The sequence below is a fragment of the Danio rerio genome, chromosome 19 (genome assembly GCF_052040795.2).
Source record: "Danio rerio strain M-AB ecotype USA chromosome 19, GRCz13ab, whole genome shotgun sequence".
Taxonomy (NCBI): Eukaryota; Metazoa; Chordata; class Actinopteri; order Cypriniformes; family Danionidae; genus Danio; species Danio rerio.
Window position 1 is genome coordinate 44,488,737 of NC_141039.2, and position 27,927 is coordinate 44,516,663.

General features: G+C 38.7%; 1 protein-coding gene and 2 long non-coding RNA genes across 14 annotated transcripts in view; 2 read left to right on the top strand and 1 right to left on the bottom strand.

Annotated features, from left to right (window-relative positions):
* Window positions 1–23,925, top strand: part of LOC148679841 (uncharacterized) — a 59,940-nt gene extending 36,015 nt beyond the window's left edge. Inside the window, exons 2-3 of the long non-coding RNA XR_015945477.1 lie at window positions 18,202–20,327; window positions 20,382–23,925. This is a non-coding gene — a long non-coding RNA (uncharacterized LOC148679841). The remainder of the gene's footprint in view (window positions 1–18,201; window positions 20,328–20,381) is intronic.
* The window catches only part of trioa (trio Rho guanine nucleotide exchange factor a), a 573,337-nt gene that overhangs the window by 185,927 nt on the left and 359,483 nt on the right, over window positions 1–27,927 (bottom strand).
* Window positions 1,030–4,817, top strand: LOC148679843 (uncharacterized). The gene is made up of 3 exons (XR_015945502.1): window positions 1,030–2,221; window positions 3,298–3,321; window positions 4,183–4,817. It is a non-coding gene; the product is annotated as an uncharacterized LOC148679843 (long non-coding RNA).

The window sequence follows — 27,927 nt, forward strand, 5'->3', positions numbered from 1 at the left end:
CGCTGCCAGAAACTTGTATTATTGTCGGCTATTAAAGAAGTCCTTTATAACGAGATTCATTCACAAACGAATCGAAATTTAGCATACTGATCTCCGGGAAAACTCATAGTTTTATGTATATATGTGTAATTCTCTTGCAGATGGCCACAGTCATCCACTGCAGCTTGGACCCGCATTCATTTAAAAGGATCGCTACCCTGTACTAAAATGGCAGCTCTATTGACGCATTCCTTCCAATAGACAACAACAGGTTAGGCGACATCTAATGTATATATCTATACATCAACACACTGTTCTCCATGCAACTTTAAGACCACTCTGAAAGAGGGAAACTCAATCACACGCCAGCGCTCAATAACAACACACACACCATAAAATATCCCTGGCTGCAATTACATGCAACGCTAGACAGAGGACATATGACTTCCCAGTGCATTTCTCAACAGGTATGTGAATAATGCTGTTCCTGGAAGAGTCTTTGTGTTTGTGTGTAGGCCTGTAGGTGTGGTATGTGTGTGTGCTGATGGCAGCTGGGGGAGGAAAACAGGAGACTTGCTGACAGAAAAGGGTCTCTCTAATCACACACAGGATCCGAGGCGCAGTTCGCCCCCTTTCTCTTCCTGTCAGATCCTCCTCCAAAACACACACACAACATAGGGATCTCCAACACACAACGCAGCTCTTCGGCCTCTCTCTGATGTCACAGACTGCAGCGTATGCGTGACAATGAGGTGAAATAAAAATAAATACGTTACATAAAGGCTTCATGCATAGTATATATTTGCATAATCAGGGTGATATTATAATTGTAATGAATAACACGGCACTGTTACAGATTAGCATATTGGCATTTCGTAAAATTTCGCAGTTTTTATAAGCAAACTTTTTTTTCCTAATCATTTGTAATGAAATATTTAAGCTAAATAGATAAACTGATTAATATAATCATATTAATATTAGTTAATTAATATCAGTTAACATTTTAAACTGATTAAAAATACATTTAATGTAATTGAACATTTTTTTTATGGAAACTATTTTAAAGTTTTATTTTATTTCAGAAATGGTCAAAATTACAACGATAAGTTTTGATACTGAAGCATTTTCAATTCACAAGAACTTCTAAAGACCATTTATATAGATACACCTTAATAAAATGGCAATGGTTGGTGATATTAACGTCCTATTTGTGGCACATTAGTATATAGACCTTTTTCTTGGAACGCAAAATTACCCATGATGCTTTGCATGTATGCACAAGGAGAATGCTAAGAACTTCCGGTCAGCAGCTGATGCGTGTAAACAGTCACATTTGGACAGCTTTGAAATGATAGTTTTAATTTATTTTACCAGCTTTTATCATCTTTGAACTAATTCTGTTGTCCATCAGCACCATCTCCTGGACTGATCATTTAAAAAATGCATCTAATAGGATGGAAAACAGCTGCTGTGAGGCGTTTTTCCCTCGTTGTCAGACGGCATCTTCTGCCATTTAAACGAAGCCTCGTCATCGATAAGTCAACAGTTTCTCTTTCTTTCAAATATATAACCAGCCCAAACAAATGTAGTTCACCAAAATGTTTGACAGACACATACGTAGCCTGTACTGTGCCACTGACCCACTGATTTAATAACTGTTACAACGTGAAAATATAGGCTAGTTTCATTTCGAAATGACAGAAAAACACAAACCTTGGTAAAAATAACATATGAAATGAAACATAAACGGCTCGCGGTTAGAATGAACAGCAAATCAGTTAGCAGAGGATCAGTAACAGACTTTTATTGGTCATTTTTGTGAATTGCATGACTTCCATACCTGTGAAGTTTCATGCTAATAATACGGTTTGCTCTATAATGCAGCGAAGTATTGCGTGTGTGTGTGTGTGTGTATTGAAGAGCCGCTGAGCTAACAGCTGACCGGCCGGGAACACACACACACACACACTACTTCTGACGGCAGACACGTGAACTAGGAGAATGTTTTTCTCGTATTTCTGACGGGCATGAACCACATCTGACAGATTATAACTACTTTAACAGACACATTTCTAAGTTGTGTGTCACAAAAACACTCTGTAATAAATTAAAAACGGTATTGAAACCCATTTTCGGAGCCCAAATTACCAGTTGTAAACAGAAGTTTTTAGCATTCTACCGGAAGACGCTGGTCGCTATGGCGCCCACCATGTAGCAGCCATGAAAAAGGTCTATATGTGAGGTAGGGTTGTAACAATATACCGGTATGACGGTTTACCACGATTTGAACGTGCACGATTATCATACCATGAACAATTGCATATCAACGGTTTTAACCCTTAAAGACCGAGACAGCCGCCCGCGGCTAAAAATAAGTATTGCTCTTAAATGTTTAATAACTTTTGATCCGCTGATCCGATTCATACAATTCAAAGATTGGCATAAAGAAGAGAATCTCAGCTTTCCAGTGCTGTATCACATAACATTCGCGGACTTTCAGAGGCTCCGGAATCAGTGCGGTTACGTCATCAACATTTGACAACGCTGATTTGACAAAGAAACGCTCGTCACTGTGTCTCCGGACAAATCAGACATGATACATTGATGCATTGTCCCTCCTCCATGCCCAGATTGGTTCAAACTCGCTATATCACAACCAATAAGCATAGGTTTCGCTTTTGTTTGTGGACCAAGCTTTTTGAACAACACGGAATGAGAGAAAGGCATACATTTATGCGCGGCTAAATAAAACGCAAAAAAAAAAAAGTTTTGCATGAAATAATTCTCATACTAAGTACTTTTGCATGCACAGCAGCACAGAAACATGACAAAACAGTGACACAGCAAAGACGAACTGCTGCTCTTGCTGTTTTCAAAAGACGCAAATGAAGGTGCAGCTGTTTGTCTGCATTGCATACAACCATATCCAAATCCATATCCACAGACAACCATATCCATGCTGGCACATAGAACCTAAGGATGTTCCATATTGAATCTAGTTTTGTTATGTAACTATTTATAGTATAGTAAATATTTATACCTATTTTTTTTACTGAGGATTTGCACCATGTTTATTTGGACTTTATTTGGACTTTGACACATTATTTATTATTTTCTTATTTTTATTTGTTCATTGTAAGTGGTGTTGTTTATAGTAACTAAAAATATATTATTTGGAAAAAGTCAAATTTGCTTCACTGTTCTATTATTTTGTAACATTTGTAACATACCGTATACCGCGAAACTGTCAAACCGTGGTATTGTTTTAGACGATTATCATACCGTGAAAAATTCATACCGTTACAACCCTAATGTGAGGGGGCAAACTTTTTAAGATGGGTGGTGACCATGGTGGTTATTTTGAAGTCTGCAATCTTGGATCCAACTTCACACCATAGACAATTACCTTCAGATGACCCCAAAGATAAAAGTCTAAGGGGCTCAGATCAGGAGAACTTGGGGGCCATTCAACTGGCCAACGACGACCAATCCACTTTTCAGAAAACTGTTCATCTAGGAATGCTCGGACCTGACACCTATAATGTGGTGGTGCACCATCTTGCTGGACAAACTCAGGGAATGTGCCAGCTTAAGTGCATAAAGAGGGAAACATCATCATGTAGATGTCAAATATCCAGTGGCCTTGAGGTTTCCATTGATGAAGAATGGCCCCACTAACTTTGTTGTCTATACTGTGAAGATACAAGATGTGTAGAACCTGAAACTACGGATACTGAAAGCCTGTGCTGGCATTTCCAGCGGTGTTACTATCAGTTTTTTAAGAGTGGGAGAAGAGGGTTGCATTTACAATTCAACACAGTGGGCACCACATTGAACACATTTTATAAGTGGTCAGACACTTGTAAATAACTTATGAAAGAATAAAGTTACATTAAAACAAAGCACACCATTGTTTTTCTTGTGAAATTCCCAACAAGTTTGATGTGTCAAATGACCCTCTTTCTATTGGAAAAAAAAACAAAAGTTGGATCCAAGATGGCCGACTTCAAAATGCCCACCATGGTCATCACCCATCTTAAAACGTTTCCCCATCACGTATACTAATGTGCCACAAACAGGACGTTAATATCACCAACCATTCCCATTTTATTAAGGTGTATCCATATAAATGGTCCACCCTCTACATACTGATTATTGTGACAGGCCTAACTAACATTAAAACATTCTATTTTGATTTAAAAGTGACTTTAAAGACATTGCTTATCAACATTGAAAACATTTTAATGTATTTATATTGAAAGTAATTCATCTTTTTTCAGGATTTTTCAAAGAAAACAACATAAAAAACAGCCTTAATTTAAAACTGAAAACTTTAGAAATATTCTAAAAGTCTTCCTTGGTCAATTTTAACTTGTCCTTGACAAAAGAAAAGCTTTGATTTCTATCCAACTAAGTTGTGTTCTGGTCCATTTGTTAGTAAGAGGTAATAATAATACCAGCATATTCTTCAAATTCCATCTGTCATGTTTTCCTTCTGTATGGTGGAACATCAAAGTAAGGCTGAATGGAGTCTGGAGCCCAAATATAAACACGTGGGACATAGTTGCAATGCCAATCGCATGCCTGACACGGTTACTCACAAATGCAGCACTCAACATGAGTACCCAGACCCCACAACACAGCCTCCATCCAGTAAATCAACAACACTGTCTGTTTATGTCCAAGAAGTTGACCATATAGCGGACTGGCTGAATGGCTGATTTATGACCAGATGAATCATTAAACTCATTCATTAACTCAATGTAAAAACATCTTGCCAAAAATCACACAAGTCCAGGATTCAAGAGTAAACCGTCGAAGCAACCGATTAGTAGATCAAGCAAGCTACTCCAGGCCAAATATGGAAACGTATGCTAAGCAGAGCAGTGGAAAAGGCCTGGTTCAGATCCACTCCCCGGGAGAAAAATTATTTTTCCGCTTCCATTCCAAAATCCCCAGCAAAGAGCCGTTTTACTTGCAGGAAGCAACCGCAAAAAAACTATTCAGCAGCTTGCAGAAGACAAAAGGCCCTTTAAGTGTTGCTGAGAGTGATTTGAAGAATTGAATTTCACACAACCTCGAAACACACGCAAAACAATACAAACACAACAGGGTTGTTGTGTGGCCACTTCTTTCCTCTTGGTGTGACCAAGCAGGAAATGAGGTTGTGACGTAAAGAGACTCGCACAATGCAAACACACTTTAACACAAGGTCAGATGTGTGTTACTTGTTTAGTCAGACCCAAAAGCCCCTTCGCTCCCAGCCAAACAAGTTCAAAAGCAAAGACGGCTGCTGTGATTCAAGCCCACGTGTCTACGGCCCTGCCACACAAACCCACTCATTATGATCGGACCCTCCTTTTGTGGAGCAGCAGGCGGATAGTCATCCATCAGACTCATACGTGAATCATGTGTTTGAGAGGGGGGGAAAGGGGCCTCTCATTGCCGCATGCTTGCTATCTGCCTCATCAGGTCTCTGAGAGGAACAAATAACAAAGTAGAAACCGGTAGAAGTGCGCTATCAGAAATAAATTGAGGCAATTTCTAAGGAGATGTTATGTCGTGAGAAATATTTTTATCGCACTACTCCAACAACAATATTGCATATTTTTCCAGTATCATGCATCCTTAGTAAAAGCTCTGAAATGGAGCCACAAAATCTTAAAAGAAAATAGGTATGAGAGCGGTCACAGGACACCTTTCAACAGGTACAGGTTTGTACTTTAAATGGCCATGAAACCCCCTCATTTCAGCAGGGTGTTTTCACACCTCTACTTTGGAAAAAGTCAGAAAAGTGGGCGTGTCCAGCTCTGTTTAGGGGGGAGTGTCGGAGGAACTAAAGTGGGAGGGTGTGGGAGTGTCTATTTGGGCACGCACGAGTTTCAGTCAAAATACTCACACACAGGAGAAAGAGATGGTGTTTAACCTACATGGACATCTGTAGTCGAATTATTTGCCAAATTATTAAATGGTTGACTTTAACTGCAGTTTGGCTCTTTCATTTAGGGAACTCATTCATGCCCCTCGCGACAAACGAGATATTTGATTCGAGGATCTGCTCTAAGCGTGTATTTTTCATGCAATGTTTGATACCGCACGGCGAATGAAAAAAAAAAACCTCAGCATTTTCCGGAAACTTAGATGTACTCGGCAGGTAGCGTCAGAAAGCCGCGTGTGTTTTTCCGGTCACAAAATGCGGTTAAAAACCCTACACGAGGTTAATGTTTGGTTGTGGTCCTAACATGTTACGGTGCAATAGTTAACTTAGTTCGATACGAACAAACTGAATAAACAAAGTGCACTGGTCGCTCACTTACCAAATCTGTAGAGACAGGACAATCACCAGCAACTAGAGCCGCGTCTTTATGAAGAGAATACTACAAGCGATTCCAGATCTCAGCGTTTGCAGATGAGAACAGCTCTCAGGTAAACAATAATCCTCCTTAGACACGTAAGTTATTGTTGTCGAGCGTCGCGTACACTGTAATCCATACGTGAGTGAGCTCTCACAGAGAGAAAAAGATAACGAAACTTAACGGCAGCAAACTATAAAAGCAACACTTCACGCTTGTTTTGCCAACACAACGTGGCGTCTATGTCGTGTAAACACACTAATGAATATTAATGAAGTTGCACAATAGAGCGCGCTGACTGGTTTGAACCAAGCCTTACTCATGCATTAATGCAACACACTGTAAGACGTAATAAGACTCACTCTGGCACAGACGCCCAGTCTGCACGCTGGAATACACGCTATTATGTCATGGCCGTGACGCAGCTTCAAAAATTCGTTTCAAACAGGAAGTACGAATTTGCTTGAAATAACGCAAAAACAACCAATTTACACTTTTTAGTGAAATATAGGTGTCCTAATAGTGTTTTTAGCAGTGTGGGACACATATACGACTGTCAACAGCTCAAAAAATGTGTTTTGGTGTTTCGTGACACTTTAAGAGTCCAGTGCTTCCCATACATAGACCTTACTTGGGTGGGCAGCCAAGTAGAGCTGTGAACCTACACTAGTTTCACGGTTCGGGTTACGATTGTCATGCCATCGATTCGGTTCAATTCGGTATTTCGGTGCATCACGGTGCATTGACGGTGCTTTACATACACAGTTTTATATTTTCTTCACAGCAGCAGTTGTATTAAAATGTATGAATATATTTGTTTTTATATATTATTTGTAATACAATTTTGTCATTTAATACAAACAGTCAGATATATAAACTGTAACTTTAAACAAAAAGAGCATTTAGCAAATAATATAAACAAATATAAATATCCAGCTCTATTTCTGATCCTTGTCTAGTTCTCTTACACCTCTTTGATTGGTCACACCCTCAACAAAAACGGTTGCGATTGGCTCTTGCACGCTGCGCTCTTCACAGATGAGTGACACTGAGCGGCAGGCGGCAGCGGCGATCACACAGCTGATGTATGATAGACACGGTGGAGAAAACTCAGCAGACACACGCTCGTTTCTTTATCCAGAAGTAACGCTGTAAAACAGCCGAGAGTAGAAGAAAAGCCACGCCAGCAGGTCAAATGGGCCACTGTGTGTGTGAGAGAGAGAGAGCGAGAGAGAGAGAAATGGAGTACTTTTATTCTCTCGATCTCAGTGAAATAGGGGCTTTTGTTGTATATATCAGTGAAAGACTGATCCAGCAAGCACACAGTGAAATTGTGCACAGTTTATGAGTTTTAAGTAGTTAGAGCGTTGTAAATACTCGCGATCGCCTTCCTCGTGACAGAGCGCATATGAGGTAAATGACATCAGTAATAACCGGTTATGATTATTACTGAATCGATACCGAATTGTCCGCGTCTGCATCGCGGTGCACTGAAGAAACGATTAATTTTGACACCCCTACAGCCAAGGTATATTAACAGCCGCCCAAGTACATTTAGGGCCTACTCGCACTATGCTATCAGAATCGTGCCCAGGCCCGTTTCCCAGATCGTTTGAGAAGTGTAAGTGCTCTGAATCGGGCTCAAGCACGGTTCACTTGGCCGGCACTGGCCCGGTTGGAAGAGGTGTGCCTGAGTACGGTTCACTTGGGCTTTGGCGCGGTACGCTTGTGTGTGAGTGCAAAACACGCCTAAGCCTGAAACTGAAAGCGAGACGTGACTTTAAGGGACTGCTTCATATGGATTTATTAATCAGTCTTACTGTTCAGTGAACGCAAACTGTCGTAGTTTATTAAAGACTCAAACCCCTCATTGCACGAAAGCTGCGCACATTCAGCAAACCTTCTAATTCCTGCAGCACGAGGGCTTTATGATTGTTTATGAGCGTCAAAAAGGGCTGATCTGTTCTGCGAAATATTTGACTGCGTGTCAACGCATCTCAAACGACTTAAACGATATAACTAAAGAAATCTCCACTGTGCTGAGCGTGAGCGCTTCTTACTAAACAGCACAGCATCGATGACGTAATCGTGCCCAGGCCCGAATGTAATGTGAGTGCGGGCCGTCGTGGGGAGATGGGAGGGGGGATAAGCGTGCTTTGGCCCGGTTCAAGTTAGCTCTACAAAGTGCGAGTACGCCTTTAGTGACACTTTATTTTTTTTACTATTATTTTCATCATCTTTTTCCACTTTTTTATATTATCCGCCCAATATAAAAAAACATTTGTGATCGATTAAATAGTGGCAACCATGCCACAGACAGTCTCACATCTGTAGACCCACAGAGACATGCCTTTTTGAGACTTAAAAAAATTAGTCCGGCTGGGGTTTCTAATTCTCCTAAATTGTAAGGGATTCGCCTTTTGCTTTTGCTTTCTAAAGTTGTCGTTAATATGTGTTTTTGCATGGGAGCGAGAGAATAGTTCATACTTTAATCTAAACGACTCCGAAAAACTTTACTATATACTTGGAGGGAAGGAAATGACTGGTCTTAACTATATACAGTTGAAGTCAGAATTATTAGCTCCCCTAAAGGTTTAAAGACAATAAGGCCCTATGTGATTGGCCAAATTTAAATGAACAGCCAATGTCATGTCTCACACGTTTGCGATTTGTATACTGCATATACAATTATTGCAATAATGATCATTTTATATCATTACAAAATATTGTGCAGCTCTTACTTTAACTGCCCTGAGCGGGAGGAATTTCAGAGCCAATGCTAGCAGAAGAGAGCAAGCGTTCTGATCCCTATCACACACTGAAAGACGTATTTCCCCATAGTGCAATTAGATTAAGCTCAAGCAGCAAATCTGAGGCTTTCATGTGTTGATGTCTGATATTCTGAAGGTTATGCTGCTGGGCTGGAACTCTTTGTTGGGCTTCACTCATGGCTTCACTGCCATGGTACAATTTGAATGATAAAGCTGTGTTTTTAAAGAGTTAATTCACAAAAATAAGAAAATTCTGTTATTAATTACTCGTCCTCACATTGTTCCAAACACTTTAGGCTTTTATTCATCTACAGAACATAAATGAAGATATTTTATATGAAATGTAAGAGCTCTACCATTCTCCAATCTCTGTAAACAGCAAGAGTCCTGAATAATTCAGAAAAATACCAAAAAAACTAGAATATTCTAAAGCTATGAGAGCACTTCTGTGCACATATAAAACAAAAACTTAGACTTAGACTTAGAAAACTTTATTGATCCCGCAGGAAATTGCTTATGTAATGACTGCCATAACACACAAAACACAGAAACACAAAACCACAAGACAAAATAAATAAATTAAGTAAGTGAAATAAGTCACATAAATCCAACCAGTCTATAAAAGGAAACAGCCACAATACACAAGTATACAAACTATTATATAAGATATTACACTTAAAAGAATCAGTGGTAACTAATACTATTAAGTCATATATCAAGTAATGAAAATAATATTAACCAAAACTAACAAAATTACACATAAAACAATTACACATAAAATATTTCAAGTAGTAAAGTGATTCAGCACTCATTTAAAAAACAATGATATTGCACTAAAAATATTTAATATAATATAATATAATATAATATAATATATAATATAATATAAATAATGACTATATTCAACAGTTTCATCTCAGTGTCAGTATAGGATGTGCAAGTACTTTTTCTCTGCAGAGTGGCTGTCTATAGAGGATAAGGGAGCTCTCAGATTTCATTGAAAATATCTTAATTTGTGTTATGTTCTGAAGACAAACTAACGTCCCAGGGGTTTGGAACGACAAGACAGTGAGAAACTAAAAAAAAAAAATGTTTAAAATACAGTCATCATTTACTCTCGTCACGAATCTGTTGAGTTTCTTTGTTCTGCTGAAAACAAAAGACGATATTTTACAGAACGCTGAACAGCTGCAACCATTGACTTCCATAGTATTTGCTACAAAAATAAGATAATTCAAAAGCCAAATCAACAAACTATACATACAAAACAAGTAGGGCAGCACAATATATTATGTCAGCATCGATATCGCAACATGTGCATCCGCAATAATCACGTCGCAAGATATGCAATGTTGAGTCTGAATTACGGTTCACCAGGAGCTTCAGAACAAGTGATTTGTTGCATCACTGAGAAGTTTAACCACAAAAGAGTGAAGCTTTATCGTATACATGTGTTTTAAGGCATGTGACTAAGCATTTTGAGAGTTTAAAACATTTGGACAAGAAAAATCTTAAGTTTGGACAGGGCTCGAAATTGCGACCATTTTGGTCGCATATGCACCCGAAATTTAAGCTATGTGACCTCATATTATATATTTGAAGCAACTGCATATGATGGTTGTTTTGGTTTTTTTCTAAAAACGTGGTAAAATCGGTCTTCCCTGCCGATATATTGGTTCATATTAGCTGTTAATCACTCAAGACTTTCCACTGTCAGATGACAGGGAGGGAGCTTTTGTGACTGCGGGGAATGCAAACGGCTGAAGAGTGAAAAGTACACTGAATCTCAATGCGTTGCATGCACTGCGTGTTCAGCCAACACAATCTCACGGCAATTCGTAACTTTTTTATATTTTTCCTCGTGAGATCAGGCTGCAACAGCGCAAATGTCCGCTAAAACGCCATCGCCAAAGAAGCTCGCCTTTACTGAGTTTAAACTGATGCGGGTTATAACAAAGAACAGTATTGCGCCGGTGGTCATCGGGAGAATCCTGCTCTGCCCCCCTCATATTTGGCCGGCTGACTCGCATGCTTTTCCGCAAACACAGAAAAATGTAATTCAGCGCGTAACGAGGCTGAGCATTAAAACGACACGAACCAAAACTTTTAAAAGTGAAACTTTTCTTCCTTTCTTTTGTTTGTTCTTTCTTGAGATGTATATTATTTTTCTATTTAATTACTGATGACTGCTTTGCAGCTTTCAGCATTGAATTGAATGATTTATTATATTATTTCGTTGATAGCAGAAATATTATTTAATAAATTGACATGCATATAAAAACAATAGTACAAAAAAAATATTTCTTACTACAATGCTTCATTTGTGTTTGATGCAAACCATCAATTTATTTTTCATAAAGTAACAGTAGGACTTTATATAGCAGGTAACTTACATTAAAGCACATTCAAGGCAGCATGATGATGAATATAATTCATTGTTAGTATTATTGTCATCATCGTCATCATTAATATTTTATAATTATTCAACATTCATTTTGGAATTATTGCACAAATATTAAGTCATTACAGCATTAGTTAGAGAGTTGTTTCTGGGTTTTGTTAGTCCCAATTGATGTTGTTTTCAAATACAATAAATCCCTTAATATACAACTTGTCAAATATATCATTCATTTTTGGTGGGTGCTCCTAAATTTTTTCTGGTGCTCCTAAATTTTTCAGGTTGGGACCACCGGTGCTACAAAGTAAGAAAATTTAATTTCTATTCCTGTTTGGAGGTGTAACAAAGATTACTTTTAGTAATATTTAGTCAATTTTAGAGTATTTAATTATTATCTAAAATTTTTTAGTTTCTAGTCCAAATATCTAAATTTCAAAGCAAAAACCAGATAATTTTTCTTACCCTAACGGCAGACCATTTTGCTTGTTTTAAGAAAAAAAAACTTTTAATTTCTTCAGAGGGTAAAAATAATACAATGTTTACTTAATTATATATATATTTTTTTATATTTGGACTAGAAGCAAGACATTTCAAAGTAAGAAAAGCATGTTTTGTATTCCTATGACTGTACCTGAATAATGTTAGACTCTTCAGAAAACTGCTAAATAGTGCTATTCATCTTGTGAAACTGTATTCATATTGCAATATTTATAGAAAAATGAAACATCGTAATATCAGATTTTTTTGCTGGACAAGTCTGGTCCATTTATAATAAGACAGTCAAAGCTTCAATTCTTGAAGTCTCCATGGAGCGGCACCCAGAGGTCTGGGGAGCTCCAATGAATATGCTCTGCTAGGAAACAGACGTCACGATGCATGCCACTGTGTGCCAGTGAGAATGTGTTAATGAAGGGCACAAAGGGTTAAAGCTGCATCAAAGAGTCATTTCTAGACCACCAGCAGCAGCAAAACAGGAGTGCAGGAAAATAAAATCAATTCCAAACAGGTTTTCCCACCCGATTTTCACTGTTATGCCAAAAGGACAGCCCCGCCCCAAAATCACAGCCATTGGTTGAGCCAATGTTGCTGTGCGGATCTGCTCAAACAAACAGAGCTTTCATGTTATGAAAGTGTTTACACATTTCAGGAAAACAACCCACCTGTGACATACTAGTAGCTGTCTCTGAACATTAAATAAAGATATATAATAGAAACACATCAGAACTTTAAAATAGTTGTAAGCTGCTGGAAATAGAAAAAAATATATTTAAGAAATAAACTGTGTTAACCCTGGTTTATACTTCGGTGCCAAGTGATCGGCGTAACCCACGGCACATGCAACGCACGTAGCTGTGCATTCATACTTCTGCATGCTGTTTCTGTTGCTCTGTAACAACACTTCCGAAACGCTAGCTGGCAGGAGGTGTTTATGTTCCTCTGTGTCGAGTTTCTTCACAGGTGTTTTGTTTTTTTTGAACACTTCCTTAAATGTAAAAGTGGTTCAAACTCACTCATTTTGAGGCAGGAACCAGCAGATGTGCAGTAACTTTAACCATAAGGTACCCGCAAAGCAACAGTCTTCATTCTGAGCTCCTTGTAAACAGTCGACAGTTCAACGGACTCGCGCGGCTCTTGTCCACATTCATCAGCGCTTCCAAGCCGAGCAATCACAGAGCTTGTGCTAGGAATCGTTGTGACGTGTAGTTACATTTTTTGAGAGGTGCACGTCAGCAACGGCGACAGCCACGGTGAGGGCTATGCGTCCATAGGCTGCACTATAGCATACGTGTGCGCTTGATGCAGAAGCATAAATCAGCCTTTATGGGATGAAGCCAAGAAGGTTTGAGCTTATGAAATTAAACACGTTTACTGTTTGCATTTACATAATGGTTTTCATTATGAACATAATGAAATTGTGATGTAAACAATTGGAATATGCTAAATTTGTTGGGATATTTACGAACGGTAATCTGCTTGTTTTGTATATTGAACCTTTTCTAACCACTAAATCAGGTATATGCACACAGACTTTTCATTTTCAGTCAACCAGCCAAAGAGTTTCCAGTCTTTATATTATAAAATGGACACGTTTAAGATCTGATTTCTATGAAAATCAATGATCTTAACTGCCCGACTGATATATGATATAAAGTGGTTACTAGACTGGGCAGGAAGCACTGCATTCAATTCGATTTTGTATTTTCAATGGAGTTTCTGCGCTCTACTGCTGCTATACTGACAGCGCCAGCGTTTACACAATCTTTCATCTTGTTTTACACTTGAACAACTCGATGAATGCTTAAGTCTATTTAACTGATTGCATTTTAATTACATTGCAACATTGATGCTGTTAAAGCAAACTTATGAAAATAAAAAGTCACATTATTGTTGGCTGAAAAGCACTAGCTGTGCATACAGCCCATAAAAAATTAAATAAACCCAACACTTTAATTTATTTTTCAAACTACTTATTTAAAATGAGCTGATTTAACACAATTCTTGAGCTTTTTTGGCAGTCAACTAAATTGTTTTATGTTCAATCCACTTAAACTTGCAAAAACAATTAAGTTAACCTAATCGATTTGCATTGGGACAACATGAAGGAACTGTGTGGAACCCAGCAATTTTTACAGTGTATTATTATAATGACGACTGGGTCATATGAAAGCAAAAGACTAAAAATAGTGCTGCACTATTCTGGCTAAAATGAGAATCACGATTTTTTGCTTAAAATAAAGATCACGATTTTCTCACGATTCTGTAGATGTAAAATAAAGCTTAATATGAGAATATTGTTTTTTTCTCAAACATATGGTAAAACAACAACATTGATATTATGTGTAGGTCTACTGGTTTCTGAAAATAATTCTGATGTTGAAAAATGTTTGAGATATAGGCCTATGCTCACAATCGGTCATTGAGAACATTATTAGACCGTTTCATTCACTGGTAAAATCAACATTATAAAGGCAAGAGTAGTTATACTGACACTGTAAACATTTATTTTCATGCGCAACTGTGTTGTTGTTCGCTATGAAAGAAAAAACTTATCAAATGCTTGTCGCAGTCATAACTCTTAATGCGATATGACTATTTTAATGGGGTGCACACTTTCGGTTTCATTTTCACTGTTAAGTGCTGTTAAGTTCATACTTCACAAACATCTCTCAAACGATCACTCTGTGCCACAAACTGAATATTATTTACAACTTTATAACCTGTAACCCATAGCATATGCAGGTTCTGTTCACTAAAGTAGACGCATGCGTGTTTATCATTAAGTAGAGCTCACGCCGAGCTCACGTCACTTGCGATTTCGCGGCCGTGAATACAGCATAATATGAAGACAAAAATGACATTTTTAGGTAAATTACACCTTACAAATACAGTATGTGACTTTTAACATCATTTGGAGGTGTCCATGTCGCTGAGCAACGTATGTGAAACAATGAAAAGACTCGTGCAGCCGCCTTTTCTTCTTTCCTGAACTTGAAAATATGATTGGCAGAATCATAGAAATGCTGGATTAAGATCGTCTAGGGGGTCGAATCGAGATTGCAATCTTTTTTTCGATTAATTGTGCAGCTCTAACTAAAAGGCAAACAAATATCTACATTTTTGAAGTTGTTGATTGTCAATTGATGATTTCAACCACCGGTTACCAGATGTCAGCTAAATAGCAGCATTAAAACAGTTCAACAAAGTAAACTGGCATAAATCTGCAAAGCTGTTGAAGAGGCATAATTCTCATCCATATCCATCTCTGACAAGTGCGAGCTTATACAATGAAGTGTGACTGTGTTACAGGAGCAGCGAAAAAAACAACAAATAAGTGAGAAAGGCTGAGCTGTTTAAGGACCAAAAACACATAGGAATCAATCAAACAAAACCAGGACAAACCGAGACGGAGAGAAAGAGACTGAGATCTCCCCATCCCCCTGCTCTCATTCCCTGATCTATTTTGACAGTCTCCATTTCTTCTCCTTACAGCGTTCCTGTTCACTATTCATCTCCTGTCTTACCTGTTCCTTGACCTTAACAGTGATGAGAAAGGTGATGCTTCATGGCACCCAAAAAAAAACCCTCAAAACATTTAATTCACATCGAAACCAAAATTGAATCTTTTTGTTTGTAATATTGCTGCATTTATCAATCCACAGTTTTCATTTTCCTTAACCCATGCTTAATTAAATTAACCTTTTTAATTCCACTTTTCAGTAACAGGTCTTCTTTGATTGGGATTTATTGGAGTAAGGGCGAGTGAAACGAGCAAACTACAAAAATCCAATCAACTCCTAATAGGCAAAATCTCCCACCCACATATTTTTAGTTCAAAAAGCAGATTTCTGCATGTTCACAGGGGGAGAACATGCAAACTCCACACAGAAATGCCAGCTGGTCCAGCTTGACCCAGTGGCCTTCTTATTGTGAGGTGACAGTGTTAACCACTAAGGCCCCGTTCACACTAGTGCATTTTAGTTTTAAAACGGCGTTTTAGATCAAAAACGATCCGCGTTCACACTAGCGTTTCACCTAGCGTTCCTGAACATATCTCTGTCCACACTACGCCACCAAAAACGTATGTCACGTGACCATTCGGGCATGTGATTTCTAATATAAACAGAAAGCATGCATCTCGCTCGGCATTTGGTTATTGTAAGTCAACAAACGCCGGTTGAACAATGAACGCGATGGCAAAGAAAGCAAGAGAGGTATTTTTGTGGACAGACGACGAGGTCGAGTTGTTATAAAACGTAACAAATGAATAACTGCACAATGGCGAATAAAACAGAAAATAGTGCAAACAACGCTCCCATTTCTGTGTCCATGTTGTTGTTTACAGTGAAGGCTAGTCTGCCGTCTTCCAGTAGCGTTAAAGCCATGTGTTATAGTCATGTGATAGGGGCTTGATGAATAAGGGAAGGATAGGCAATGACACAAAAGCCCCAATTAGGTAGCGAATTTCGGCAGCGCCGCCCCCTGTTTTCAGATGTCTCCGTTTTCCCTCATCCACACAGAGTCGGAGCAGCAGCCTTTTAGGATGAAAACGGTCTCTCCATTGTTTCCAAAATGCTCCGTTTTCGGTGCTCGAAAACTCCAGTGTAGTGTGGACAGATGGCGTAACCGTAGCAAAACGTAGGCATTTTCAAACTAAAACGCATTAGTGTAAACGGGGCCTAAGCCACCATGTGACATTTATCTCCTCCATTTCTTGCTGATCTGAAAAATAGTCCAATCCATGACTCGAAAACCGTAGTATGATCCGAACAGAGAGATTTGTGATCCATTACACCACTACTAATACAACTGTAACTGAACATCGGAAAGCAACATAATATTGCAGTTAGTGCCATTTAACCACACATTCTCAAAGACAGGATCCCACCTTATGTTTAAATGATGAGCACGTACTCAAGTCTATGGATTTTATGAAAGCTTTCCACATGATTCATTCATGTCTCCAATCAGGCCCTCACAAACTTCCCCCAAATGAGAGTCGAGCTTTGAGATCAAGTGTCTGCTGTTATATTAGCGCTCATTATAGCATCACTTTAAAACAAGGCCCAAGAGAACAGCAGCGAAAGATGAGGAAAACTCACTGGCATTATTATGCAGGTCAACACGTAGTCACTCCTTCCCAAAATCACTCCTTTTTTAGATTATAAATTAACGCCACGTTTAGCGGAATGTAGAAAGGTCTCACTTGATTATTTTTACAACAGCCCATCTATAAATAACCTACAGTTTATGAATGTTTTGCCTATCATGTTAGATTACCCCAGACACATCCTCACCTTGTAGCAATTTCCAATGCAAGTCACTAATTTGTCACTGTCAGTTAGCAAACACTTGTCCAAAACCAACTTACATTAATTACAACAGTGCAGGGGTGTAACACTAAATGAAAAGGATGGTTAAGGATGTGCCTCAGTTTTAAAATCATGTTTTTTAGAACATAGTATAATAAATTATTGCTGCCTTTAATTCTTTTGTTCAATCAAATAACTTTCTCTAGTTATTTCAACTCACATCAATCAATCTGACTAAAAATATTAAGTTAACCATTGTATCACTTAAAAAATTTAGTTGAAACCTGATTGATTGAAATAATTTAAAGAAACATTGTAGTGCTGTGCAATTAATCGAAACATCCGAATTCGATTTTGCCTTCTAACGATTATGAAAAACCATTAATCGAGATAAACGATTATTGCATCATTTACCACCCCTTTCCAGTTGTACACGTGTTGCTCTTAAAAGCGCGAAAGACCGCATGATTCTGTGTGCCGCCCACACACAAAACAGAAGCATGCGGTCAGTATTCGGTCTCACTCGCACACTGAGACGAGGAGTGCGCACACATCTAAAGTCATCTTAACGTGAGCGCTTTAATGGTCAAATAGGTGTCAAAAAAACGCGGTGTTTAGCGATTATTCATATTAACCCTCATTTTTGTAATGAACAAACAAGTTGAGAATCAAAAGAAACGCGAAAGAGAAACCATTAAAAAGATAGCGCACGATAATCCTTCTGCCACCTGTTTTTGTGATTATTAGTCAAACAACAAAAGGGGAACATGCCTCGCTGCTCTTGACTGAAGGACTTTTGTAGCTAAAATGTTTTTCTTACAGTAAAGATGCTTAAAGCAGTTTGTTTCATATTTTTATTCCATTGTATTTTATTTGGCTTTCCTTTGCAGGGTGGAAAATAATTGTATTTATACAGTTGAAGTCATATTAGCAGTTCCTTGTACAATTAGCTGTAAATAGCGAATTATTTACACAGTGGCTGCGTACTGCATTTGAACTTGAATTAACAACTTGACTGTTAGAAAAGTAACTTCATTACAGTATGAATTTGAGTAGTATGAATGCAACTCGGGCATTTTATATTCGCCATTATATCATGATCACATGATCTAACGCACATCGCTTCACTCCCATTCATGAATTCTCTCAAAGTAGATCATGGGATAGCGTAGCATCTATTGGATTTACCCAATGATAATTTAAATCAGAGGGTCAAGATTAAGCTGGTTAGCGAAGAAAACCACATATTTTAAACAACATCCTCTATTGACAATATATTAGATTGCGAGAGTGCGCTTGTTTATGCATATGTTTCAAAACTTCTGATTAAGTTGCCTATGGCAGAAATGACTATGAATGATAAAACAGCTGAAACCAGTCAAACTACTCGCTCTACAAACAAGTGTTTTCATAACTATATAAAAAAGGAATATTATAAGAAGAAAATATCAGTTTGCAACATCAAGCAGTATAAAGATCGGTTTTTAACGTCTAAAACTCACAAAGCCAAAAAGGATCCACTGGTTGCTGCCGCTAGTAGGTGAAGAATAAGGTCAATAGGTCATATATACAGCAATTAAGCAGCGTGCATTGAGATTAACGAGCATGCTGAAAAAATTCCTCTGGGGATTGCAAACTTCTTTGGTGAGGAAGGACCCTAATGTCGGATCAAGAAGGAGAGCGATGGACCATGCACAATGTTCCCATCCCTGAGGAGCAATTGGAAAATTTGTGAAGAACACAATCTTCTCGAATTAAGCATTATATCAGGGGAAGGACGCTTGAAGAAAGACACAATAACAAGATGAGAGGAGCACATCGTTCTGTGATACGCAACATCAACCCAGCTTCAACAAGGGAATGTGTAGGGCAGGCTGTACGGAGTAAACTGAAAACAGAGAACGAGTTGACACCAGGCCTTGGGATGAATCCGGAGGGTCTTGTGCTGGAGCTGCCGGCTGACTGAAAAACTAGGCCAACGTGACAATAGCAAAAACTTCATAACACTCTTGCGCAGGACTCAAAGCTATGCAGATTTAGAGCTGCACGATCCTGGGAAAATATGCAATATTGTCGTTGAGTTAGGGCTGCTCGATTATGGGAAAAAATATAATCAAGATTATTTTGGTCATAATTGTAATAAAAATGTATAAATATTTCCCATATAATGTTTAACAGAGGATTGTTTCATAGCATTTCCTTTAATATTCCTATTAATAATTTATCAGTATTTCCTATGATAGGCACTCCAATTGGCTCGAAGAGTTTTCACGAGTGGTCCAGTAAAGAAAAGATGGGGGTCATTTAAGTGTTCCAGTGACAACTCGCAGTCTTGCACCAGACTGGGGGAAATCCTTAGTCTCTTGTGAATGCTGTTTGTCTGTTGTGTGACACTTGTGTGTATAAACCTGTTTTCTAGTTCGCTTCATTGTTTTAAGTTGAACATCTGTTCTGAAATGTCCAAACTAAACTGCTTAAATCTATTAAATGGGAAGTGAAAGTAAAGGGTCATGTGACATGCATATCACATGCACGTAGAGGATTCTCTGTTAAAAGATTAGGTAAGAAATGGGTGCTACCCTCTGTGTTTTCTTTATTGTACACATTTGTAAATATACTTAGGTTCTTAAATTATTTATGATAATTGTTAAACAAATATTTATGACTTTTCAGTTTGGGTTTATTTGCTTTTAAAAACTTTTTTCCAGGTCTGGAAAATGCCTTTTCAAAATTTCAGGACTTTTCCAGGTTTTTCAGGACTGTATGAACCCCGAGGTGTTTAATACTACAATTAAAAGTGTCATTTTCCCAATTATGAGCAGTTCCAAAAATAGGAAATTAATCCCCAACCAAGTTATATTTTAAATAAAATGACTTTTTTTTATTACTTTTGCCCACGCAAAGGTTCCTAACTTATCTGGAATAGGAAAAATTGTGCATCATTGTTCATCTCATTTCTGAATAAATCAATTTCTGAACAAATCATTTGAGTCATAGATCATTTGAATTGAATCGAGTACTTTTCCAATACAGCGTATGGTTTTAAATAGTACAGCCAAAACATACCCAGATGATCTACTACACCAAGATTCAGAAGTGTACTTCCAATTGACACTTAATACCCTACACTGTAAAAAATGCAGGGTTCCCACACAATCAATTTGTGATGGGACAACATGAAAGAGTTAACTTATTCGTTTTTACCAAATTAAAGTGGGTTGAACATAAAACAATTAAGTTGTTCTTAAAATAAACTCAAGAATTGTGTTGATTCAGCTCATTTTTAATAAGTAGCTTGAACAAACAGCAGGTTTTCTGAGTGTATGAGACCACATAAGACGACTTCTAAATGGCAGTGAAGCAATGCAACTGATGCTGGTAGATCATGTGACAGCAGGTTGGACTTGAGCTACTTTATTTCATGCTATATAGAAGATTTTTTAGGTAAGTTCGAATTGAAAAAATAAATATCCCTAAAACTATCTCTCTTTGTGAATATCGCACAAATCCTAATTCATGGAGATCTGGATTATTAAAGAACAATAAACTGGGAAAAGGAGGTCAGCTCGGGTCTCGATGAGCGTTTGATGTCTTTGATGGTTCAGGCAGTGCCCCTACATACCGTAATGAATGAACTGGGCCGCGTGTCAAGGGGCTTTTTAAACAGAAATAGCATTCAGGTGTGCCTTTCAAGGGACGCTGTAATACACAAACATGTCTTTGACATGGTTGTTTTCAAAAGGGGAAGCAGGACTTCTGCACTATTGTATTCAAACAACAATGCTTTCCTTTTATGCATGATTCCTTACAATTAAAGGTAATGATCCAGTAATAATTCACAGCAGTCATGGGTTGTTGTGATAATAGCTGTAAAAGTAACACATGGCTTGAAATCACACCGAGATGCAGATGCAGAGTTGAGCAGAAGAGTATGCAAAATTACTCCTTGACGTTAGATGGCGCTAGACTATTATAAGCTTCTGACCCCCGCTTGTAACACAGAAGAAAAACACAGACACGATTGTTGTTAAAGTTACTGGCGATTCAAACCATAGATATATACATTAGATGTCGCCTGGCCTATTGTTGTCTATTGGACGGAATGTGTCAATAGCGCCGCCATCTTGGTACAGGGTAGCGCTCCTTTGAAATCAATCCGGGACCAAGGTACAGTGGAGGACTGTGGCCATCCAATGCCAGAGATATACACATATACACATATATCTATAATCGGGAGTTTTCCTGGATGTTAGTATGTAATTTTTTTTCTAATTACGATAATTATAATTTTACATCACTTTTCTACATTGATGGATCAGTGACCCCACGGGCATTCCTGACAAAAAGAAATGTACTATTCACCGTCCCTGTTAAATTTGATCTAATCATGTCCTGAAACACACCTCCTCTCCTGCTTTCACTTCTCATACTGCGATGGAGCGATTCGTTTGTGAATGAATCCCCTGAACGACTCTTTCACTAACGTTAGCCGACAATAATACAAGTTTCTGGCAGCGCAGCATCTCATTGTCATATTTCTTTTGCATTGTTTGCTGATTTTATTCAACAAAACTAGCATAAGCCGAGTGTTTAGTGCGAGTTGGAGCTGCTTTGCGGTATGGTGAATGCAGTAAGTGACTGTATTATCATCAATAACGTTACCTGATTAGCACAAAAGTAATAACATACAAAAACAGAAAAAACAATATTAACAATGAAATGTCCTGCCTTTATGCTTTGTTTTCTTTGTTTGCTTCGTCTTGGCTAGTGCGGTTGAATGACATTTGTCCTGGGAGCACTGTACCAATGTGGCGGCGCTATTAACGCATGCTCAGGGTCCCTATGCGATATCTAGTGTATATATCTATGGATTCGAACAAGCATGGATGGTTCAAGTAGCAGCTCCAGCTCTAGCGATGAAGAAATGATTATTAACCGGTGCAAAAAGCAGCTCCACGTTCATATCGCGGTAACGTCTAGATCGGACATGCAGCAGGCCGGAAATGCAATATGCACAATAATATAGCAGCATTTTTTATGACACTGTATAACAACAATTAATCATTTTACAGTACGCTGACGGTTGGGTTTACGGTTGGGGTGGGAGTAAGAGTTGAAAAATATAATTTATTGGGTAATTTAATAGATAACATAAATAATACTCTGTACAAATACTGTGTTTACGTTACTGTGACAGTTGGGTTTAGGGTTGGGGTGGGGGTAGACGTTAATAAAAAACAATAAATGGGAAATTTAATAAATAATAGAAATTAATTTGTTGTTAACTTCCAGCCGCAAACGTATCCGATCTAGCCACATCCTTGGTGACTGAAGCTCTGCACAAGAATTTTGGCCAGCGGAGAAATTAAAATGGTCGTGCCCAACTGAGTCTGGTTCTCTCAAGGTTTTTTTTCTTCACTCCTATCAGGTGAAGTTTTTTTCCCTCTCCGCTGTCGCCACTGCCTCGCATGGTTCAGGATTGGTAGAGCTACGCATCGATGAATTTGCTCTTCAGTGTTTGAACTCTCAGTAATGATTAAATATCACTGAACTGAGCTAAACTGAACTGAACTTAAACACTAAAACCTGAACCACACTGTTACAGTTACTATGACCATTTATGTGAAGCTGCTTTGACACAATCTACATTGTATAAGCGCTATACAAATAAAGCTGAATTGAATCCTCATATCGCCTCTGGGGATCTTCTTTAATGTGCGCTCACATTGACAGTTTTGAGCTTGAGCGCCTCCAAGTGCTGTTTACTGTAACTTAAGCAGCTCAGTGCACGTAAACAAAAGTGGCAATCTGATTGGTGGAGAAGGTTTTGACGAGACGAGTCAAGACAAAAATGAGGCATGAGGCGTTTATTGAAAAAATTGCGCTTTCACGCTTGGACACTTGAACAAGTGTGTTCATGACTAAACATAAAAAGAATAGTAATTTAAGAAAATATCAGTCTGCAAACATCAAACAATGAGTGCATATTTGATATCTGAAATGAATTCTGAAATGATGCATTGTGCAGCCCTAGCAACAACATAGTTGACTTTTACATAGAATGTTCCAGGCTTTAGGTGTTGTATGAAACTGTTATTATTGACCGATGCCCTGTTGCAAAAGGGTTGCATTGCATAATGCATACATTACATGGTGACCTGTTTTCTTTTTCAACTAGCACAGAGCATAGCTGTAAAACAAAATAAAGCACCACACATCAAGCAGATGACAACAATGGTTGATTGGCAGAAGGGCTTGATATTGCGATCATTTTGGTCGCATATGCGCCCGAAATTTTGTCTATGCGACCTCAAGATATATTTGGGAGCATTTGTGCGAGTGTATAAAATTGTTGTGTGCGACCAGTTTTTATTGCGAAATGTTCACCACATGTGCGGATTCGGGAGACATTCACGCAGAATGCATCTGCACTTGAAATGTGCAACGCAGCGCTCAGGAATGGTTTAAAACAGTTGTCATGTCAACTTGCTGCAGTAAACAAAGCCATGTCTGTAATGCTTGCCCCGCCTTCGCGATCTTCTTATTGGTCCACTGCTCTAGCACTGAAATATCAGCTGTCAATCACTCAGTCAATGGCTTGGGATGACAGAGAGAGCTACTACCGCGAAAAACTAAAGCGCTGAAGATGAGAATGAAGATAACACTGACAGATTTTGTTTGAGAAACCATGGCATCTAAAGTCACAAATAATGACACATCTTAGTAGTGATCATGTGCTGAATGTTAATCCACCATCTACACTTGAGTGGATAAATGACTTCCGTTGGCTTCAAGTCCGCTATGAAAAGTCTGTGGGATGGAGTTTTCAGGTAACTGTTTGCCACATCTAGCACGCGAGCTTCAGATTAATCCTTCATATAATCGCCAGATGCTGTCCGTCGTGCAAGTGGCAGCTATATGTCAAATTTACCACCATGTACACCATCGCAAACGGGCTTGCACTGAGTAAACTAATATCGCTACTCATGAAAAGTACCGGTGCTTATATTTGGTGGCTGCGACTAAATTTTGGCTGATGCGCCTACATTTTTAAAGTTAGGAGCACCGGTGCTACCAAGCAGAAACGTTCATTTCGAGCCCTGGGCAGATATATATATATATATATATAAATATATATATATGTTGGAAAACCTTAATAAATTAGTCATTACAGGGCAGCATGGTGCACGGTTGCTCAGTGGTTAGCACTGTCATCTCAGAGCAGGATGGTGGCTGGTTCGAGTCCCAGCTGGGCCAATTGGCATTGTTCTCCCAGTGTTGACGTGTGTTTCCTTCACTGTTCAAAGACATGCGCTATAGGTGAATTGGACAAACTAAATTGGCCTTAATGTACGTGTGTTTGAATAAGAGTAGGTATGGGTGTTTCCTAGTACTAGGCTGCGGCTGAAAGTTTATCCACTTTGGATGGAAAATCTGTCACTGGTGTGATTTTCGTGAATACAGAAGACTTGTTGGGTATTTTTGCATTTCGGCAGGTTTTGGATACTTTTTGGGCTGGAATCAGTCAGCTACATCTGGAAACAATGTGTCCGCTTTCGGTTTCATTTTCACTGCTAAGACTAAGGCTGCGTCCGAAACTGCATACTTCCATACTATACAGTATGCTAAAATCAGTATGCGAGCCGAGTAGTGTGTCCGAATTCATAGAATTTGAAAAACAGTACGCGAGAAGTACCCGGATGACTTACTACTTCCGGCGAGATTCTGAAGTGCGCATCCCATGCACGCTGCGCTATCCCATTATGCCCCGCGAGCGAATTCATGAATGGGAGTTAAGCTACGCAACTGACGCAGGTACGTCACGTGACTATGTCAATCATACTTTTCACATTCATAGTGTATAGAACGTACTTTTCTAACGGCCGAGTAGTACGTTTATATTCAAATGCAGTACCTAGTGAGTAGTAGGCAGTTTCGGGCGCAGCCTAAGAGCGGTTCGTTTAGGAGCTGCGCTGGAAGTGATCACTCTGTGCCACGAACTGAATCATATTTACAACTTTATTACCAGGTATTCAAAGCCTATGGAGGTTCTGTTCACTAAAGTAGACTTTATTCAGAGGCGCACGCGCCCACCCTCTCTATGGTAACAGCTGACGGTCAGCTCCCGTCCCATGTTATTTTGCGGTCGCAAATACATTACATGAAGACAGAAATTACATTTTTGAGGTGAATTGCACTTATAAATACAGCATGTGACTCTGTCAACACCATTTGGAGGTGTCCACGTTGCTGAACAACGTATGAAAAACGATGTGAAGACTTGTGTGGCCACAACTGCTTCTCTCCTGAACTTGAAAATATGATTGACAGAATCATAGAAATGCTGAATTAAGATTGTCTAGGGGGTCGAATCGAGATCGCGATCTTTTTACGATTAATGGTGCAGCTTTAGTATGCTGCAATAGTTGGCGGTTCATTCCACTGTGGTGACCTCTGACTAATAATGGACTGAGATGAATGAAAATGAATGACTGAATTAATATTTACACTGACACCTTTAAATTCGAAACAGTGATTTCATAGGGAACGCCGGAATCAAAATTTTAAAAATACATATAATAAATGTAATAAATCATGTACATGCTTGAGACTTCATTTAACTGACAGTGTGCACCAAAGAGAACTAATGCAGTCTTCAACTTTGTCAGCAAAACTGCACATTCCTGCACACACATTCATTCTCATAGAGATATTTTACCCCTCATCCTCATTTTTTCGCTGCTCATCTGCCCTCTCTGCCACTAACTATGTCCCTCATTTTCTCTCAGGATGATCCAGCATTGGCCTCCATGATTTACTGTCGGAAGCTGTCTTGGCGTCTCTCTCTCTCCGCAGTTAAATAAGTAGGATCTTCTAGCGCTGTGCCAGGAGACGGAGGGGGCAGCGAGTGCACCATTCCTAACCCAGCGAATGTAGGTCAATACGACCTTTCCCTACCACACATGGAGACGTAGAGAAGAGGCGACCGAGAAACAGAAAAAAAACGATGACAGTAAGAGCGAGAGATAGAGAGGCTGGATAAATCAAGGAGCCGTGACACAACAGAGACATAGAAGGAGAAAAGGAGAAAGAGAGACTGGGGTGAATGGGGTGGTAACAGTCAACGACAGAAAATGTAACTCCACAATGCTAACCACATGACGTCTGAGTGTCAGAAAAATTCATCTGACGTTAACGAAGAGAAGAGAGAAGCCACTGCCAGACCCCAAAAAAAGAAAATACCAGGGGGCCTATTAGCCAAGGACAAAGACACCATCAAAATCAACAGACTGGCAATTTAACACACAAGGATGCCAAGTTCACTAAAAGTTAAACAGGAAAGAGAAAGAACATGAAACTATGACTTGAACAATATGAGCAAGTACTCTTTGAACGAGAAAAATAGGGATTTTGAATGCATCCAAGGACATTTAGGGTGTGTTCACGATTGTGGGTCTGTTTTAAGTTCATGTAAAGAGATAGTTCACTCACAAATGAAAATTCTCCATTACTTGTATCAAACCTTTTGACAGCTTGTTTCTTTTGTTAAGCACAAAATATATTTTGCTCAAAACCTGTAGCGATTGATTTTCATAGCTTTTCCTACAACAGAAGTCAATGGTTTTCTCAAAAGATCTACACTACCTGATAAAAGTCGTGTTGCTTATTAAAGTTAAATGAAGAGCAAATAGTAACTGGCTTATATGAATAGCAAAGGCATCTATAGTACGTTTATTTTACCAAAACAAAATATGATTATGCCTCAAGGCGTCTTAAGACAGTAAGGTATGACTTTGCTAAGACGAAAATCTTGACATTTAACAAAAGTAATGTACAGTATAGAATATAAAGTCATGGTGCAGTGGAAAAAGACTCCCATTGGGGACTGCATCGATACATCTCTGCATTGCAATGACTCAAATCACTTATTAATAAAGTCATCTGGAATGACAAAGAAAGCGTTCTTCCAGGACTCCCAGAGATCATCAAGATCAAGATGCTCAATAATGTTCATGTCTGGTGACTGGGCTGGACAATCCTTAAGCATCTTGTACTTCTTTGCTTTCAGGAACTTTCATGTCAAAGCTGAAGTATGAGAAGGAGCGCTATCCTGCTGACGTGTTTGCCCTCTCCTGTGGTTTGTAATGGGCAGCACAAATGTCTTGATACCTCAGGCTGTTGATGTTGTCATCCACTCAGCAGATCTCTCACATGGCCCTATACTGAATGTAACACTAAACCATGACTTTTCCTTCACCAAACTAGACTGTGAACTATTTCTGTAAGAATCTTGTGTCCATGCGGGTTCTGCAGTATTTGTGATGATTGGGATGCAGTTCAACAGATGATTCATCTGAAAAAACTACCTTTTGCCACTTTTCCAAATGATTAACAAGTCAAGTTAATATGTGTTGCTCCTACAACTGGGATCGACGACAAGACTTTTGTCAGATAGTGTGAGTAAACAGTTAGTAAACTAAATTTTTTGAATGAACTATCCCTTTATCATTCACTTTGGTATTTCTTTATGCTCAAACTTGTTGTGTGTCCATATATAATAGTATTTTAAATTAGCTGAGAACTCGTGAACAGCCTATAAAATGGGCCAAATGCAC